At 35.8% G+C, this 19,215-nt stretch overlaps 1 protein-coding gene across 1 annotated transcript in view; it reads right to left on the reverse strand.

The window, feature by feature from the left end:
• LOC121875174 overlaps nt 1-19,215 on the reverse strand; it is a gene marked incomplete in the record, with an annotated part of 178,084 nt that overhangs the window by 29,010 nt on the left and 129,859 nt on the right.

A 19,215-nucleotide genomic window follows, 5' to 3' on the forward strand; every position in this document is an offset into this window, starting at 1 on the left:
GAATGAATATATTCTCGGAAATAAATATGGAAATGTAATATTTTTGCTGGAATGACGTACATATTATAGTGGGAAGTGGGATAAAATCATGACGAAAGACTTTCGCTTTCTTTCATTGTTCAAAATATTTTACCGTAATCGCTTTTCGAATGGTTTTCAGTTAAAAAACTGTTGTACTCATACTGTATTACAATAATATTCTATCCTATCATTAGCCTTATAATCCCACAACTGAAAACCATTCGAAAAGCGATTACGGTAACATCTTTTGAACGAAAGAAAGCGAAAGTCATTGCTTTCGTCACTTTCCACTGTAATACGTACATCATTTCAGCAAAAATATTACATTTCCATGTTCTCAGAAATAAATGGTAGTTTTGTTGAAATGTAATGTACAGTATTTAACATTAAAATGCAAAAATAGCTATAAAAACAATTAATACACCCGTAATGTACTGGCTGGCATCTCCACTCGTCCTTACTCCCGCCAGTCACCACTCCTCCCCGCTGTATCCCTCCGCCTCCTCCACATCGTCACTACTGTTGTATTACAATAATATTCTATCCTAATTGACTTGAATAAATACTACGATACCATATTTCTGAATATTTTCATTAAAATCCATCCAAATCATTTTCCTTGCCATCGGCAGCACCAAACAACTTCTCCCAGTCCTCTCCTTGAACAGGGCTAGAGGGTACGTGTTTTTCGAATCGTTTTCAATTAAAAAAATGTTACATCACACATATATTTTACCTAAACTGCGCCTGAAAGAATATATTCTTGGAAATAAATAGTAATTTTGCTGAAACGTGATGTATTTCAATGTAAAATAGGATAAAATACATGACGAAAACAAAAGACTTCACCTAGCCTTCCAATGTTCAAGAGATGTTACTCGTTTCTTTAATAGTTTTCGGTTAAAATACTATTATATTACAATGATATTATAATCATACTGTGCTTGATATACTACATTCACAGAAATGAAATACAGTGACCCCTCGTTTAACGAACACCTCGGTTAACGTAATTTCGATTAACGAACTGCCTTCCATAAGGATGTTCAATTCAGTTAACGAAAATTTTTTCGCTTAACGAACTTCTTACGAACCGACCTCAACATGTTTTCGCTTGCACTGACCGGGCAACCAGCTTTAGTATCAGTCCGCCAATACATTAATCGGTTCTAGGGCTTAAATTCCTTACTATTTTTGTAAATATCAAGAAGTTTATACTATTCAATAATTTTAAAAGTTTAATATTAAATTTTTTAGTCATTTTAACAATTATTGAACAAAATTGAAGGTAAAGTGACTAGTTTAATGCGCGGCATCCAGCCTCTTAACACAGCAAACAGGCGTCAGTCTCTCTCTGTTTTCACTGGAGGTAACATCTTGCTTGAGACTCTCTTCAACTAAACGCTTTTTTTCTGTGTTTCCAAGCAAATTATTGGTCATTTTGAAAATTATTTTACATATTGACAATATATAGTGCAGTGCAGTGTTATTTTAAAGAAAATATTCTTTATTTACAGCTAGTTTAACTTTGAAAAATACGTGTTGCCATTGTTTGAATCCAGCATGGGGCCTAAGAGATCAAGAAAAGCGATTTCAATCCAAATAAAGCAGGAAATAATAAAAAAACACGAACAAGGTATTAAATCAAATGCGCTATGCAAAGAATATGGCATGTCGGCATCAACTGTGTCGACAATTCTTGCACAAAAAGACAAATTTAAGGAAGTGAACATGAGAGACAAATCTACAAGAGTGTTTAAAAGTAGATCCCTAATCGTAGAAACTGAGAGGTTACTTATCATCTGGATTAGGGAAAAACAGATGAAAGGTGATTCAGTTTCTGGTGATTTCATTTGTGAAAGAGCCAGGGAGATTTATGAACATTTAAAGACAGATCAACCTGGTTCTTCAGGAACAGAATTTGAAGATTTTCGGGCTAGCAAAGGCTGGTTCGAAAAATTTAAGAAAAGAAGTGACATTTTAAGTGTTGTTAGGCATGGTGAAGCTGCTAGTGCTGATAAAGAAGGGGCAGCAAAGTTTTTAGTTGAATTTAAAAAACTGATGGAAGAAGAAAATTATCTTCCACAGCAAGTGTTCAATGTGGACAAAACTGGGCTGTTCTGGAAAAAGATGCCCAAAAGAACATTCATCACCAAAGATGAAGCCTCTTTACCTGGGCATAAACCCATGAAAGACCGTCTCACTCTACTGCTTGGTGCCAATGCTTCAGGGGATTTCCGACTGAAGCCTATGCTTGTCTACCACTCTGAAAACTCCAGGGTGTTCAAGCAACAGAAAGTGGTAAGAACAATGCTTGGAGTTTATTGGAAGTCCAACCGTAAGGCATGGGTGACAAGACAGTTCTTTAATGAATGGGCTGTTGATGTGTTTTGCCCCTCTGTCAAGAGCTACGTAACCACCAATAAACTTCCTTTAAAGGCTCTTCTCCTCATGGATAATGCTCCTGGTCATGACCCTGACCTTGCCAGAAATTTGGAGTATCAATTTGACTTTGTGAAAGTGTTGTTTTTGCCTCCAAACACTACATCACTCATACAGCCAATGGACCAGAATGAAATCAGCAACTTCAAGAAGTTGTACATGAAGAAAATGTTTAGGAGGTGTCATCAGGCAACTTCCATTGATCCTGAACTAACACTGAAACAGTTCTGGAAGACACAATTCAACGTCCTGGAGGCTGTAAAATTGATTGTGTCATCATGGCAAGAAGTATCCAATAGAACCCTCAATTCTTCATGGAAAGCACTGTGGCCATCAGTAGTCCATGATTTTGAAGGATTTGAGGACACAGAGTTGGACCAGGAGATTGTGTCCATTGGTCAGTCATTGGGCCTTGAAGTGGAGGAGAAGGATGTGGAAGAGCTTGTGATGTCTCATGAGGAGGAACTTACTCCTGATGACTTGAAGGAACTGGATGAGATGTTACGGGTAGAGGCTGACAGTAGTGAGGAGGAAATTGAAAGTGATGACCATATGTCAGCTAAACAGTTGAAAGATGTGATTTACCACTGGGAGAAGTTCAGGGAACTGGCTTCAAAGCACCCAGAAGTGGAAAAAACTGAACTAACTTTATGTCATGTTGAGGACTCAGTGGTCTCCTTCTTTAAACATAAGTTAATGGTGAGGAGGACAGATGCCCCACAGACCACAATTGACACTTTCTTCAGTAAAAGGCAGAGGGAACAAGATGCTATCCCTCAACCTTCCACTTCAAGAAGGAGAGAGAATGTTCATGGTGGAGAATCTGTCAGTCCAGAGGTTCCTGACATTTTCATGGAAGGTGACTCACCTTCCAAGAAGCAGTAAAATGCTTCTCCTCCACCTCCACTTCCTTCTCTTCTCCCTTCTCCTCCTGCACCTCCCACTTCAAATGCACATCAGCACCATTATCCAGGAGCCTTCTACATACACACCTCAAATTAAGTAAATTTTTCCGCCATTTTTGTTGAAGTTAGGAAATTTTCGGTGAGCTGGAACCAATTACCCAAAAACCCATTGAAACAATGGTTTCGGTTAACGAACGACCTTCTGGAACGGATTGAGTTCGTTAACCGAGGGGCCACTGTATTTTTGCTGAAATGACATAAGTATTACAGTGGAATGTTGGACAAAATCGTGACGAAAACAATGACTTTCGCTTTCTTTCGTTCAAAAGATGTTACCGTAATCGCTTTTCGAATGGTTTTCAGTTAAAAAACTGTTGCATCACAAGTGAATTAGGATAGAATATTATTGTAATACAACAGTTTTTAAACTGAAAACCATTCGAAAAGCGATTACGGTAACATCTTTTGAGCGAAAGAAAGCGAGTCATTGCTTTCGTCACTTTCCACTGTAATACATACGTCATTTCAGCAAAATATTACATTTCCATATTCTCAGAAATAAATAGTACTTTTGCTGAAACGTGATGTATTTCAATGTAAATTAGGATAAAATACATGACGAAAACAAGAGACTTTACCTAACCTTCCGATGTTCAAGAGATGTTACTCGTTTTTTTAGTAGTTTTCGGTTAAAATACTGTTATATTAGTGATATTCTATGCATACTGTGCTTGATATAATACATTCACGGAAATGTAATATTTTTGCAACTACAATGCTGATGTCAACACAAGTGTGGTTACAGCGAGACTGACTGAGAGAGGGAGAGCTATGCCTGTGTGTGTGAGGTTGCGGGAGCAGGCGGTGTCCCGTGTTCGGTGCTGCGCGCGAGTTGAATGGCGCGTGATTTGAATGTACTTCAATTACTTCAATGTACAGAATATTCCTCTGGCGGGGCAATCCGCGTATTTGCGAATCCATGAATGCTAAACCCGCGTATGTGAAGGGCCGACTGTATGTGTATGTGTATATATATATATATATATATATATATATATATATATATATATATATATATATATATATATATATATATATATATATATATATATATATATATATACACACACACACCTAGACCCCGACTTACGACCGTCGGGACTTACGACCGCCGCAGAATTTTTTTTTTCTTTCAAAATGACACACGCATTTTCTATACCAAAAAGTTTCCAGTTAATGTAGTCTCCATGTATAATTAGAAAATTATGGGGGCCCCATGTGCATTCAGCTGACTACATTAAAGGTTAAGTGCTCAGTCACACTGTATCCATTCCTTATTATTTATTACTTTCACTGTACTGTATCCATTCATCATTATTCATTACTTTTACTGTACTGTATTTCATTGTAGATTTTCTATTAATTTTTTTTTTTATCTATGTCGGACTTACGACCTGGATTTGGGTCCCTAACCCCGTCGTAAGTCGGGGTCTAGGTGTGTATATGTATATGTATGTATATATATATATATATATATATATATATATATATATATATATATATATATATATATATATATATATATATATATATATATATATATATATATATATATATATATTTCATGTAAAACCACAATGAAAACGTGGATAGGATAAATCTTGATAAAATCACACGGGAAAATGGAAACAACGGAGTACCTTAGCTTTCGTCTTTATTCAAGACATCTTCAGAGGCAACTGGATTACATGGACAGAGAGAGGCTTAAAGATATATGGAGTTTTTTGAGTCTAGATTACTACCCAATATAGTGGACTTTATTCCTCCTTGGTATAGATATGTAGATGATGTTCTTTGTCTTTGGCCTAAAAACAGTGACCCATTGAAATTTTTAGACAAGCTTAATAATATTGTCCCTAGTATCACATTCAAAATTGAAAGAGAAATAAATGAATCCCTTCCATTTCTTGATATGCTTATCATGAGAAATGGCCAAAACTATAAATTTAAGGTATATAGAAAGCCCACACAGGTAGACAGTTTCATTCACTTTTTATCGAATCACCTTGAGTCTACCAAAATGTCAGTTTTTTCTGCTATGTTCTTAAGATGTCTGCGTATTTGTGACTCTGAATTTATTGACGATGAATTGAAACACATTCGTTCTATTGCACAGAAACTTGGGTACCCTTCTGTGTTTGTTGATCGTTGTTTTAAAAGGGCTAAAAAATCCTTTCATTCCTCTCAAACCAGACAATTCCTACACTTAAGAATATTTTGACTCTGCCCTATCGTAATGAATTTGTCCCGTTAGTTCGGTCCCTCAAGCTTCTAAATATTAATGTTGTTTTCAAGTATGACTCCACCATTACCAATATGTTAATAAGGAATAGCCCATGTTTGAATGTAAATGGAAGTGTTTATTGTATTCCATGTAGCAAATGTAATTGTAATTATGTAGGTCAGACAGGAAAAACACTGCAGCTCAGAATCAAACAACATAAGTATAATATCAGAACTGCATCTGAAAGCAGTGCCTTGTTTGTTCATGTTAGGAATAATAATCACCCCATTGCTTGGGAAAAAAGCTTAGAAGTATTCAAATCATCTTGTGTCACAGAAAGACTTCTTGTTGAAGCTAGTTTGATTAAGGAATTAAAATCAATAAACCTTAGTGATGGTCAGTTCAAAACTGATAATATGTTACATAAATTTATTTGTCAGTGGCCCAAGGTTAAAAATGCTTTGAAAACCTTTGATCTAGATGTATGATAGTTATTTTGTGGGCCCCCTTTTTTCTGACCTGACTTGTCTAGTCACGTCACCTCCCTTCTCTTAAGCTCCTCTACGTGTGTGTTGGTGTGTGGATTAGTGGATGTCATCATTTTGACCTGACCTCATGTTTTTAGGTCACCCTGTATATTTAAGCCTCTCTCTGTCCATGTAATCCAGTTGCCTCTGAAGATGTCTTGAATAAAGACGAAAGCTAAGGTACTCCGTTGTTTCCATCTTCCCGTGTGATTTTATCAAGATTTATCTTATCCACGTTTTCATTGTGGATACATGATATATATATATATATATATATATATATATATATATATATATATATATATATATATATATATATATATATATATATATATATATATATATATATATATATATATATATATATATATATATATATATATATATATATATATATATATATATATATATATACACACACACACACACACACACAGTAGTACCCCACTTAACGTGGTCAATAAAACCCACAGGGTACTGTGTTAAGTGAAAACCCTGCTAAGTGAACAACAGAACATATGGGATTAATTCCAATAGAAAGTGGCCCGACCCCCAAACTTCACTTTTTCCGACACAATACCTATGTTCTAGTAAAAATAACATCTTAATTTTATGATGGTACATGCACACAATTAGTACTTAAGAGAAATAGAGAAATACAGTCGCCAAGTAAATGTCCATTCAAATAATGGACTCAACTCCCTCCCTCTCTTCTCATACTACACTGCTGGCTCTTCCCTCTCTGAGAAATTTTGGGGGGAAAACCACTAAATTTTAATAAATAATACCTCAAACTAAAGTTAGGATAATACAATTGACATTGCTGGATTCCGTGTAAGACCAGGAATATTTTGAATATAAATGTCATATATTTTGCACAAAAGATAACATATTTACTCAGAGTAAACATTATATCTAAAATTTGTATGTCTAATGCAAAATCTATGATGTTTATATTCAAAATGATCATCATATTGTAAGAATTCCAGCAATGTAAATTATATTCTGGCCGGGTAATTTGTATGAATTTTATGAGCTAAAACAGGCAGGGTGGCGGGTGGGGGGAATATAAAAATAGCTCTCCAGCCGGACACTCACCGCGTATACGTGGAAAAAACCCGTGTTAAGTGAAAGTTAGGCTCTGGCGAGGAACCGCGTATACGGTAAAACGCGCTAAGCGAAACCGCGTTAAGCGGGGTAATACTGTATACACAGTCAGCCCTTCACATATGTGGGTTTAGCATACATGGATTCGCAAATAGGCGGATTGCCCTGCTGGAGGAATATTCTGTACATTGAAGTAATTGAAATACATTCAAAATGCGCGCGGCACCGCACACCGCCCGCCACCCCACACACGCGTCACGCCACCCCCGCACTCCCTCACTCAGTCAGTCTCGCTGTAACCACGCTTGTGTTGACATCAGGAATGTTGGTCGACCTTGATTTTTTTACCAAAAAATCGTTAATTTATGATATTCCTCGTTTATAGGTCGACCCAAGTTTTTGAGGGTATTGGAACAACAAAACCTTCAGTAAACACGCTCTACGTCCTATAAACTGAGGCTCGCCGTGCCTGAAACACCGAGTGCCGAAGGCAAATTGTTTACCATTTATTATTACGACACTTTACACTGAAACACGGGTAGTTTCAACAAAATTACTATATACAGTATTTCCATTCAAGTATTTATTCAAGTCAATGAGGAGGGAATATTATTGTAATACAAGAGTTTTTTAACTGAAAACCAGTACTGTACACTAATGTACAGCAATTTTTATCTCTTGAGCAAAATATATGATGTTTATATTTAAATTATTGGCTGTCTTGCAAGGGTTCTAGCAATGCAAATTATAATCTCCTAACTTTATTCTGAGATATTATATAAGATAAAAACTGTAAGCCTAAATTAACCCCCGGCTGAGCAGATGGGGGAGGGAGGGACGGAGCCAGCCAGCCAGCGAGGGGTGGGTTGAGGTGATATGTTTGACAGTTTGAGCTGAAGGTCTCTGTGTGTTTATTTAACAGTCCTACTACGCTTCTCCCAATTTAAATTGCCAGTGAAATGACCTGGGAGAATATAATTAACATTGCTGGGATTCTTGTAAGACACTGATTAATTTGAATAGCAACATGCTCTAATTTGCACTAGACATAACAATTTTAGTACCATAATGAAATTAGTACATGTACACTCCAGCTTTGCACTAAGGTCATTTATTTCTTATAGTATGGTGTGTGCATGTAAATGGATGAAAATAAATGAAGAAATTTATGTAAATCTACCCAAAAATACAGTTGAAAACTTTATACTGTATTATAAAATGTACTACACAGTATTGTACACTAATGTACTACATTTTTATATCTTGAGGAAAATATATGACATTTATATTCAAATTATTGGCTGTCTTGCAAGGATTCCAGCAATGCAAATTATAATCTCCTAACTTTAGTCACAGATATTATATAAAATAAACACCTTAAAGAATAAAGTTATCACCAATCTTTTGTAGGCAGCGAGCATGGGGGGGAGGTGAGGTGACAGAGTGTGGTGTTTGTTTATTTGTTTGAGATAAGATGTGACAGTTGGCACTGAAGGCCTACGTGTTTATTTATCATTCCTTAAGAGTAACTAAGCTCTTCTCATAATTTGCCACCCAAACGACCTGGGTGAATATAACTTACATTGCTGGGATTCTTGTAATATAGTGATTTATTTGAATATCTGTATAAACAATCTGTATTTGCAATAGACATAACAATTTAAGTATCGAAATCATTTAGTCCATGTACAGTACAGGTTTGTTCCACGGTAAATCTTTTGAACAACGAAAGAAACCGAAAGTCATTGTTTTCGTCATGATTTTATCCCACTTTCCACTGTAATACGTACGTCATTTCAGAAAAAGTATTACATTTCCACATTTATTTCTGAGAATATATTCATTCAGTCACAGTTAAGGTAAAATATACTTGTGATGTAATATTTTAATGAAAATACCCGGTATTTAGAAATACGGTATCGTAGTTTTCTTTTGTTTCAAATTTAATTAACAAAGATTGATGTTTCAAATGTAATGAACAAAAATTTATGTACAGTATCTATAAATAAACTTTAAAAAATTAATACTTTATGTTTTACATTGTCCTGTGTTACCATACCATGCATTTGGCTACTTTGGGCTTGCTATGATGATGCAAGAGATCTGCCCTGGCAACTGTACCGACACTCACAGCTGGTGGTGCGTTGGTGCGTCGTTTCCATTGTTTACTGGTAGTTACTGGTAAATATTTTTCGACCTAACGAAACTATTACCCGTTTAGAGGTCGACCCCCAATTTTTTGCCAAATAATTTGGTCTTTAAAATTCGAGCTACACACACATCTTTTGAACGAAAGAAAGCGAAAGTCATTGGTTTCGTCACAATGTTATCCCACTTTCCACTGTAATACGTACGTCATATCAGCAAAAATATTACATTTCCATATTCTCAGATATAAATAGTAATTTTGTTGAAAGGTAATGTACAGTATTTGATATTAAAATGCAAAAAGAGCTATAAAAACAATTACAGTAGAAGTCCAAAAATCCGGACTGCTTGGGGATTGGGTCGGTCCGGATTTTCGGATTTTCCGGATTCTCAGGCAGTACTTTTAAAATTCAAATTTAAGGAGGAATAAAGAAGAGATGAACAGGTACATTTTGATAGTTTATTCATTAGCAAATATAGCATGCTTCATTTATCAAAACGAGTAGTTTTAATGAAAAAGCTGTGAATTCTAGAATTTTATTCTTTGCCTTTTTTATATCATAAATTGTAGACTTTCCAATGTCGTATGTTTCCATTAGAATAGTAATGCTCACATCACGTTCTAGTTTCTCAATTATTTCAAGTTTGTCACTCAATTTCAACGTGTTCTTCTTTCTCTTCACACAACGAAGTTTATCTACTTTAGGAGCCATTATTATGGGCTTGTACAGTACTCTGTAAATGGAAAGAGTAAGACTCAAAATATTGTTATATTACAATGGTATTCTATTCATACTGTGCTTGATATAATGCATTCACGGAAATGTAATATTTTTGCTGAAATGACGTACGTATTACAGTGGAAAGTGGGATCAAATCGTGACGAAAACAATGACTTTCGCTTTCTTTCGTTCAAAAGATGTTACCGTAATCGCTTTTCGAATGGTTTAGTCAAAAAACTGTATTGCAATAATATTCCCTCCTAATTGACTTGAATAAATATTTGAATGGAAATGTACAATATTTTTGTTGAAACTACCCGCGTTTCAGTGTAAAGTGTCGTAATAATAAATGGTAAACAATTTGCCTTCAGCACTCGTGTTTCAGGCAGGGCGAGCCTCAGTTTATAGGACGTAGTGTTTTTACAGAAGGTTTTGTTGTTCCATTACCCTCAAAAACATGGGTCGAACTATAAACGAGGAATATCATGAATTAACGATTTCTTGGTCAAAAAATCAGGGTCGACCTATAAAGGAGGGGGGTTATAGACGAGTATATACGGTATGTTGTCACAGTTTGATTGCTCGTTTCAAAGTGGCGACCACGTGGTCACTTGTTGTCGCTGTGCAGCTGTGGCGCTCACACATGCGCACATACACACATAAGCCCGCTTAAAAAAAAAAAAAAAAATTAGTTTTCGTAAAGTCCGGATTCTCGGGTGGGCCGGATTTTTGGACTTTTACTGTAATACTGTACACCCGTAATGGTACTGGCTGGCATCTCCACTCGTCCCTACTCCCGCCAGTCACCACTCCTCCCCGCTCTATCCCTCGGCCTCCTCCACATCGTCACTACTGTTGTATTACAATAAGATTCTATCCTAATTCACTTGAATAAATACTACGATACCATATTTCTGAATATTTTCATTAAAATCCATCAAAATCATTTTCCCTGTCATCGCCTTCAGCACCAAACAGCTCCTCCCAGTCTTCTAATTGAACAGGGCTAGAGGGTACATGTTTTTCGAATCGTTTTCAGTTAAAAAAATGTTACATCACATTTATATTTTACCTAAACTGCGCCTGAATGAATATATTCTTGGAAATAAATAGTAGTTTTGCTGAAACATGATGTATTTCAATGTAAAATAGGATAAAATACATGACGAAAACAAAAGACTTTACCTAACCTTCCGATGTTCAAGAGATGTTACTCGTTTTTTCAATAGTTTTCAGTTAAAATACCGTTATATTACAGTCGACCCTCTTTAATTCGGACTAATAGGGGGGGAAGGGTGTCTGTTTTAGCCGATTGTCCGAATTAACCGATTTAGGGGTTACTATTGCATTATATTTCAAAGTCATTGTTTTCGTCACGATTTTATCCCATTTTCCACTGTAATACGTACGTAATTTCAGCAAAATATTACATTTCCGTGAATGCATTATATCAAGCACAGTATGAATAGAATACCATTGTAATATAACAGTATTTTAACCAAAAACTATTAAAAAAACGAGTAAAGTCTTTTGTTTTCGTCATATATTTTATCCTATTTTACATTAAAATACATCACGTTTCAGCAAAACTACTATATATTTCCGAGAATATATTCATTCAGGCACAGTTAAGGTAAAATATACATGTGATGTAACAGTTTTTTAACTGAAAACGATTCGAAAAACATGTGTACCGTGTAGCTGATACTCAACAGCTGGTGGTGCGTCATGCGTCGTTGTAAACAATAGGAGGTAGAAGTAGATTACCAGGTATTATATTAAGTGTGAAATATCAAAAAGGTTTTTATTACCGGTATTTTTTGTAGATCAATGAGAACTGTGATACCGTATATGATATGATAAGTTAGCCTGTGCTAAGAACTTCAACATAGACTACTGAAAACACGTTGTAAGGTAATTTAGCCTATTGTAAGTTGGTGAGCTTCATTTGCTGAAGGAACTGCACAACTTTTCATTACTAACTGGTACAAATTTACGTTTCCATTGTTTACTGGCAGTAACTGGTAAATATTTTTCATGTCTGAAGCTAAAAGTTGCATCCCCCCCCACACTAGTGGTGGAGATGTTACATTTGACCAAAAAGGCGCTGAGGTTTTATCCCAGCAGTGGGTGGACCAGCATTTTAGCTCAAGGTCCGCGTAGGTAATATTCCTACAAATCTAAAAAAAAAAAGAAGTTTGTTCAGATTTTGTCCGAATTATCCGAAATCCTGATTAAAGGGGTCCAAATTAACGAGGGTCGACTGTACAATGATACTCTATTCATACTGTGCTTGATATACTATATTCATGGAAATGTAATATTTTTGCTGAAAAGACGTACGTATTGCAGTGGAAAGTGGGATAAAATCGTGACGAAAACAATGACTTACGCTTTCTTTCGTTCAAAAGATGTAACCCCAATTGCTTTTTGAATGGTTTTCAGTTAAAAAACTGTTGCATCACAAGTGAATTAGGATAGAATATTATTGTAATACAACAGTTTTTAACTGAAAACCATTTGAAAAGCGATTACAGTAACATCTTTTGAACGAAAGAAAGCGAAAGTAATTGCTTTCATCACTTTCCACTGCAATACGTACGTCATTTCAGCAAAAATATTACATTTCCATATTCTCAGAAATAAATAGTAGTTTTGCTGAAATGTAATGTACAGTCAACCCCCGCTTTACGCGGTCCCATTTTACGCGGTCCCATTTTAAGCGTTTCCACGTTTACATGGTACCCTGCCGAAACCAGAATGCTCACTTTCCGTGGTGTGTGTACCCTTTTACGCGGAAAGAGGCGCGAGCAGGGTGCGCACAAGGTCGCCCAGTCATCAAAACATTACCGAGTTCTTCACCCGCCACAGCCGGCCCAAGTCAGTGATAGTGATAATAATAGTGAGGATATGGACTTGTATGGAGTATGAGGGGTTTGACAAAGAGACCCTGCAAGCCTCTGTGGTGAATAGTGATACAATTGATACAAGTGATACAGGTGAGGGCCAATAATCTGCCCTCTGCCTCAGAACCAACCCCCCATCCCCGTGTGCCCAGCCATCTTTTCTACTAATGTAAGTGTTAAAAAACCTAATATTATTGATATTTCACTTAATTATTAAATGTGTGTGCATACCATCATACAATTAAGAAGTTATTTTTACTACAACGTAGGTATTGTGTCTGAAAATGTGGAGTTTGGGGGTCGGCCCGGTCTCTATTTCAATTAATCCCATATGTTATGTTGTTCACTTTACGCGTTTCTCACTTTACGCGGGCCGCTGTGGGTTGAATTAACCACGTAAAGTGAGGATTCACTGTATTTCAATGTAAATTAGGATAAACTACATGAGAACAAAAGACTTTACCCAACCTTCCGATGATCAAGATATGTTACTCGTTTTTTTAATAGTTTTGGTTAAAATACTGTTATAATAGTGATATTCTATTCATACTGTGCTTGATATAATACATTCACGGAAATGTAATATTTTCGCAACTACAATGCTGATGTCAACACAAGCGTGGTTACAGCGAGACTGACTGAGTGAGGGAGAGCTATGCGTGTGTGTGTGAGGTTGCGGGAGCGTGCAGTGTCCCGTGTTCGGTGCCGCGCACGATTTGAATGTACAGTGAGTTCTGCTATAACGCGTGTTTTGATAACGCGAATTTGCTCTAACGCGATTTATGAATTAGGAACGATATTTGTATAACGCGAACGCTTGTTTGCTATAACGCGATTTTTGCTTACTATTTCTCCAATTTTGTGGTACAGTGGGGTATGCTATAACGAATCTAATTGGTTCTAGAACCTTGTTCGTTATAGCATTCATTCGTTATAGGATTAATCCGTTCCAGGCCCCCAAATACAACCACTTAACACTGAAAAATATAATATAAAATTGTAAAAATTGTAAAAAAGTGCATAAATATGCATCTAAACCCCTGAAATAAAGAATATCATTAATATTTGTAATAAAAAAACAATAAATTAGAAAAAAAAAATTTAAATAATGTGAATATAGTAAAGAAGAATATCTCCAAGAAACGTTCTGGTGATAGAATTCCCGGTGATGATCGTAAAAGAAAGGATATAACACTTGAAGAGAAGCTCGATGTTATCAACCTCAAAATCACCCTTCTCCCCCATCAAGTAAAGTGTTACATTTACTGTATGATTTCATTATTAGATATGAATGTAACATTTATTTACACTGTGCTATCCTTTGTGTTACGCTAACTACTAAATTTTTTCGATTTCGAGTAATCTGCACCTAACCCTATTTTCTCCATAAGCCCTGTTATTTCTATTACGCGATTTTCTATAACACGATATTTTACAAGAACACAATTATCGCGTTATAGCAGAACTACCTGTACTTCAATTACTTCAATGTACAGAATATTCCTCTGGCGGGGAAATCCGCATACAGCGTATTTGCAAATCCGTGTATGCTAAACTTGCGTATGTTAAGGGCCGACTGTATATATATATATATACAGAAGAGGGTGAGATCAAGTCCACATTGGTCAGGTATTAGGTAATGACTCTACTAATCTTCAAAAAAGCACCGCAGCAGTCGGTGGTCAGGTCAGAGGGTAAGCTGACCCTACCTTCTCACCTGGTTACAAATCTTTTTAATTATGAAATTATCCAGTTTGTACATACCATTACTCAAATTCATGTTGACGGATTCGGCATGCTTAATGAGACTAAATTCTATAATGTTCCTACTGTCAATTGAATTGTAAGGTAATATTGAGGAAGCATTATCCCAGTCAATGCAATGCTTATTATCCCTCAAATGAACAAACAGAGCATTGGATTCCTGGCCTGTCCTAACACTATATTTATGTTGTTTAAGTCTAGTTACAAGATCTTTACCTGTCTGGCCTAAGTAAAACATATTACATTCCTTGCAAGGAACCATATAAATGCAGCCACCCGTGTTGTTAGGGGCTGCATTTATAAGGTTCCTTGCAAGGAATGCCTCAACTTACATCCATCGGTACTTACGACCTGCTCTGACCTTACAACCGTCGGGACATACGACCGCCGCAGTCGTGACCAAATATTTGTTAATTTTTTTTTCAAATGACGTGTGCATTTTCTATACGGAAACGTTCCAGTTAATGTAGGCTCTATGTATAATTAGAAAATTATGGGGGCCCCGTATGCATTCAGCTGACTACATTAAAGGTAAATGCTCAGTCACACTGTATCCATTCCTCATTATTTATTACTTTTACTGTACTATATTTCATTGTAGATTTTTTATTTATTTATTTTTTTTTTTGAATTTTTGAATTTTTTTTTTTATTTATTTATTTTTTTATCTATGTCGGACTTACGACCATTCGGACTTATGACAGGTCGGACTTACGACCTGGATTTGGGTCCCTAATCCCGTCGTAAGTCGAGGAGCACCTGTATATATAAATAAACTAAATCATTGTGTATTTTATTCCTCATCATAACACATAAATGGATTCTCTCAATGAACTTTTTGTTAGGTTATGGAGGGAGGAGGGAGACAAGATAAACAAGATAAATTAAGACGTCACCTTTGTTACACTGTACAGTATCCTTTTATTCTCAAGTCAAAATACAAATGATAAACTGTATTACACTTTTTGTTATTGAAGACTTTATAATTATTATCTATGATGAATCATATGCCATAAGAGGCTGATCATAAAGGAATATTATTTCTGAAGAAATGTACACCATATGAGAATGTAATAAGGATTAAATACAGGGTAATAAACAAACTGGCAAATGCAGCATGGCCAGTCTCCCCCCCCCCCCTTTTCTGAAGAGGACCAATAACAATACAGTGATCCCTCGGTTCACAAATTACCTTCCATAAGATTCTTCACTTCGGTTAACAAAAAACTTTCGGTTAACGAATTCCTTACGAATTTTTCCCAACATGTTTTCACCTCCTTTTGCCTGCTCACCAGCTGTAGTATTAGTCCGCCAATACAGTAACTGATTTTAGGGCTTAAATTCGTTACTATTTGAGTAAATATCAAGAAGGTTGTAATATTCAATAACTTTCCAAGTCTTATATTAAAGTTTTTTGTCATTTTAACAATTACAGGTTGTACCTCTCTAATCCGGCATTCTGTGGTCCGGAAACTCCTGTGGTCCGCAACGATTTTAGTTTGTCCAATAGGTAGATACGTTTGTTTGTTTTTTTGTTTTTTTACTTATCTGAATTATTATTATTATTACAGGAGTATTAAATTTTTGCCCCTCAGGCCCCAATCTGGGTCAGTGACCTATGCCCGGGTGGGCTAATCCCCTTAAAAAAAAAAAAAAAGCCGCGGGAAATTAAGGTTTGTTTACATCCGGCAGTTCAGCTGCTCTCTGTCTCTCTCTCTCTGCTTGTCTATACAGAGTACAACATTTAACCCTTCAATATATATGAGCAGTAAATAAGTGTTGCTTTCATATTCTTATGTAATGACGATATATTTTCACTGTGCGCACTTACATACGAGCAGTCTCACTTTTTTTTTTTACCATTAATGGTTAGCTACTTATATTGTTCCATTTATTAACATTAAATAACATTACAGGTACTTCAAGCAACCATATTCATTTTTGACATTAATTTTACTACAGCTAAACTCAGGGTCTTATTTTCTTCAGTTTTATATGTAGAACCAATCAGTCACTGGTTTCGTAAGCTTTAACATAAACAATGCCGGCAGCGGTCTCGTCTCCTCTAATATTCCATGTATTATTAATAAATTGTATTGTTAATTTTGCACACACGTACATTAATTCAATAAAAACAAATTCAGAAACATTAATTAAAATATATATGAACAGTAAATAAGTGTTGCTTTCATATTCTTATGTAAAGTAATGACGATATGTTTTCACGTGTGCGCATGCGCATTTACATATGCGATCTCTCTTTTTCTTTACCATTATCGTTAGCTACTTCTGTTGTTCCATTTATTAACATTAAATAACATTACTTAAAACAACCATATTAATTTTACTATAACTACAACCAAGGTCTTATTTTCTTCAGTTTTATATGTAGAACCAGTTAGTCACTGGTTTTGTAATCAACGAAAACAATGCTGTGTCATTTCCGCGCGTGTTTTAATATTCTACGTATTATTAATGAATTGTATTGCTAATTTTGCACACATAAACATTAATTCAATAAAAACAAATTCAGAAACATTAATTAAAATATATATGAACAGTAAATAAGTGTTGCTTTCATATTCTTATGTAAAGTAATGACGATATGTTTTCACGTGTGCGCATGCGCACTTACATATGCGATCTCTCTTTTTCTTTACCATTATCGTTAGCTACTTCTGTTGTTCCATTTATTAACATTAAATAACATTACTTAAAACAACCATATTAATTTTACTATAACTACAACCAAGGTCTTATTTTCTTCAGTTTTATATGTAGACCCAGTTAGTCACTGGTTTTGTAATCAACGAAAACAATGCTGTGTCATTTCCGCGCGTGTTTTAATATTCTACGTATTATTAATGAATTGTATTGCTAATTTTGCACACATAAACATTAATTCAATAAAAAAGACATTCAGTAATAAACAATAATGAATCTTTTGTACATAAGAGAAATGACCCTGTTTACACGATTATGCAAGTCGTCTGCACGTTGGCGGGCCGTTCAAACCCGTCGAAATTCAAGTTTCCGTCGTCAAAATTTTTATTTATTTATTTTTTCGTGTGTTCCAATAAAATACGTTAAGAATTAAAAACTCACGAAATTTGAGAAGCTACTATACGACATTTAACCCTTCAATATGTCTTCAAAGAGACCATGATGCAGAGAAAGTGGTGCTAGTGCTTCCAGGCATAAGCACAAGTCACTATCTATCCAGGAAAAGGGTGAATTTCCATGGTCCGGCACCGGTCAGGTCCCGAGGTTGCCGGACTAGAGAGGTACAACCTGTATTTAAATTTTAACATAATTGAAGCACAGGGAACTAGTTTTTAGCACGCCAAACAGCCACATGACTCACCCAAAATGGCGTCAGTGTCTGTCCCTGCTCAGTGGAGGAAGCGTCTTGCTTGAGAGACTCTTGAACATAAACTATTTTTACATTTTTACAGAACAATTATTGGTCATTCTGAAGTTTATTTTACATATTGACAATATATAATGCAGTGCAGTGTTGATTTGAAGAAAATAATCTTGAATTACACCAAGTGTACTAAAATTTTATGGGTGAAATGGCGGCATGAAGCATGGGGTGACTTCTCTTCCACCCTGTAAGTATATTATGTATGCTGTATGTATATTATGTATGTGCTCCAATTATATACATTATTTATTCAGCCTAGCTAGCAGCATGTGGCAATGTATTTACCATGTCCCACACGCTTAAGTAATGTGCCTGGCGACATATGGAAGCTGCTAATGTATCACTTGCCACATGTCGCCTGAGAGGCTAGTTGACCCCCAGACAGAGTAAGGAGAGCCACCTCGCTTGTGTATCTCTGTTTGTCCAGTAAATAGAACCTATGAAAACTCTACAGGTATTTGTGTTCGCTCCTGTAGATAGAGCTTGGTACCCAGAACATATACACACCCCAATGCCTTCTCTTCTTCTTTCTCCTCCACCCCCATTCTAATTCCCATCATCATCATCATTATCAACCAGGAGCCTTCTACATACACACCTCAAAGTAAGTGTACTTTACAGCATTTATTTTTAGTTTGTATGTAATTTTCGGTGAGTTGGAACCAATTACCCAAAATCCCATTGAAACAATGGTTTCGGTTAACGAAATTTTTGGTTAACGAAAGACCTTCTGGAATGAATTGAGTTTGTTAACCGAGGGACCACTGTACAGTAAATTAAAATAAAAAGTATTGCAGGTACTCACCGGATCAGGAACTTTTGGTATAAACAAATAAAGCTACTTCACTCTGTACAAAGTGTTTCAGGATATGTAAATATTTCATTCAGGGATGTACTGCTGTTGGGTAAACTTTCCCTACAAAAAGTAGACAGTATTGACTTTTACTTTTAGACAACGAATC

This window comes from Homarus americanus, unplaced genomic scaffold, assembly GCF_018991925.1.
Source record: "Homarus americanus isolate GMGI-L3 unplaced genomic scaffold, GMGI_Hamer_2.0 scaffold36970, whole genome shotgun sequence".
NCBI classification, from domain to species: Eukaryota; Metazoa; Arthropoda; class Malacostraca; order Decapoda; family Nephropidae; genus Homarus; species Homarus americanus.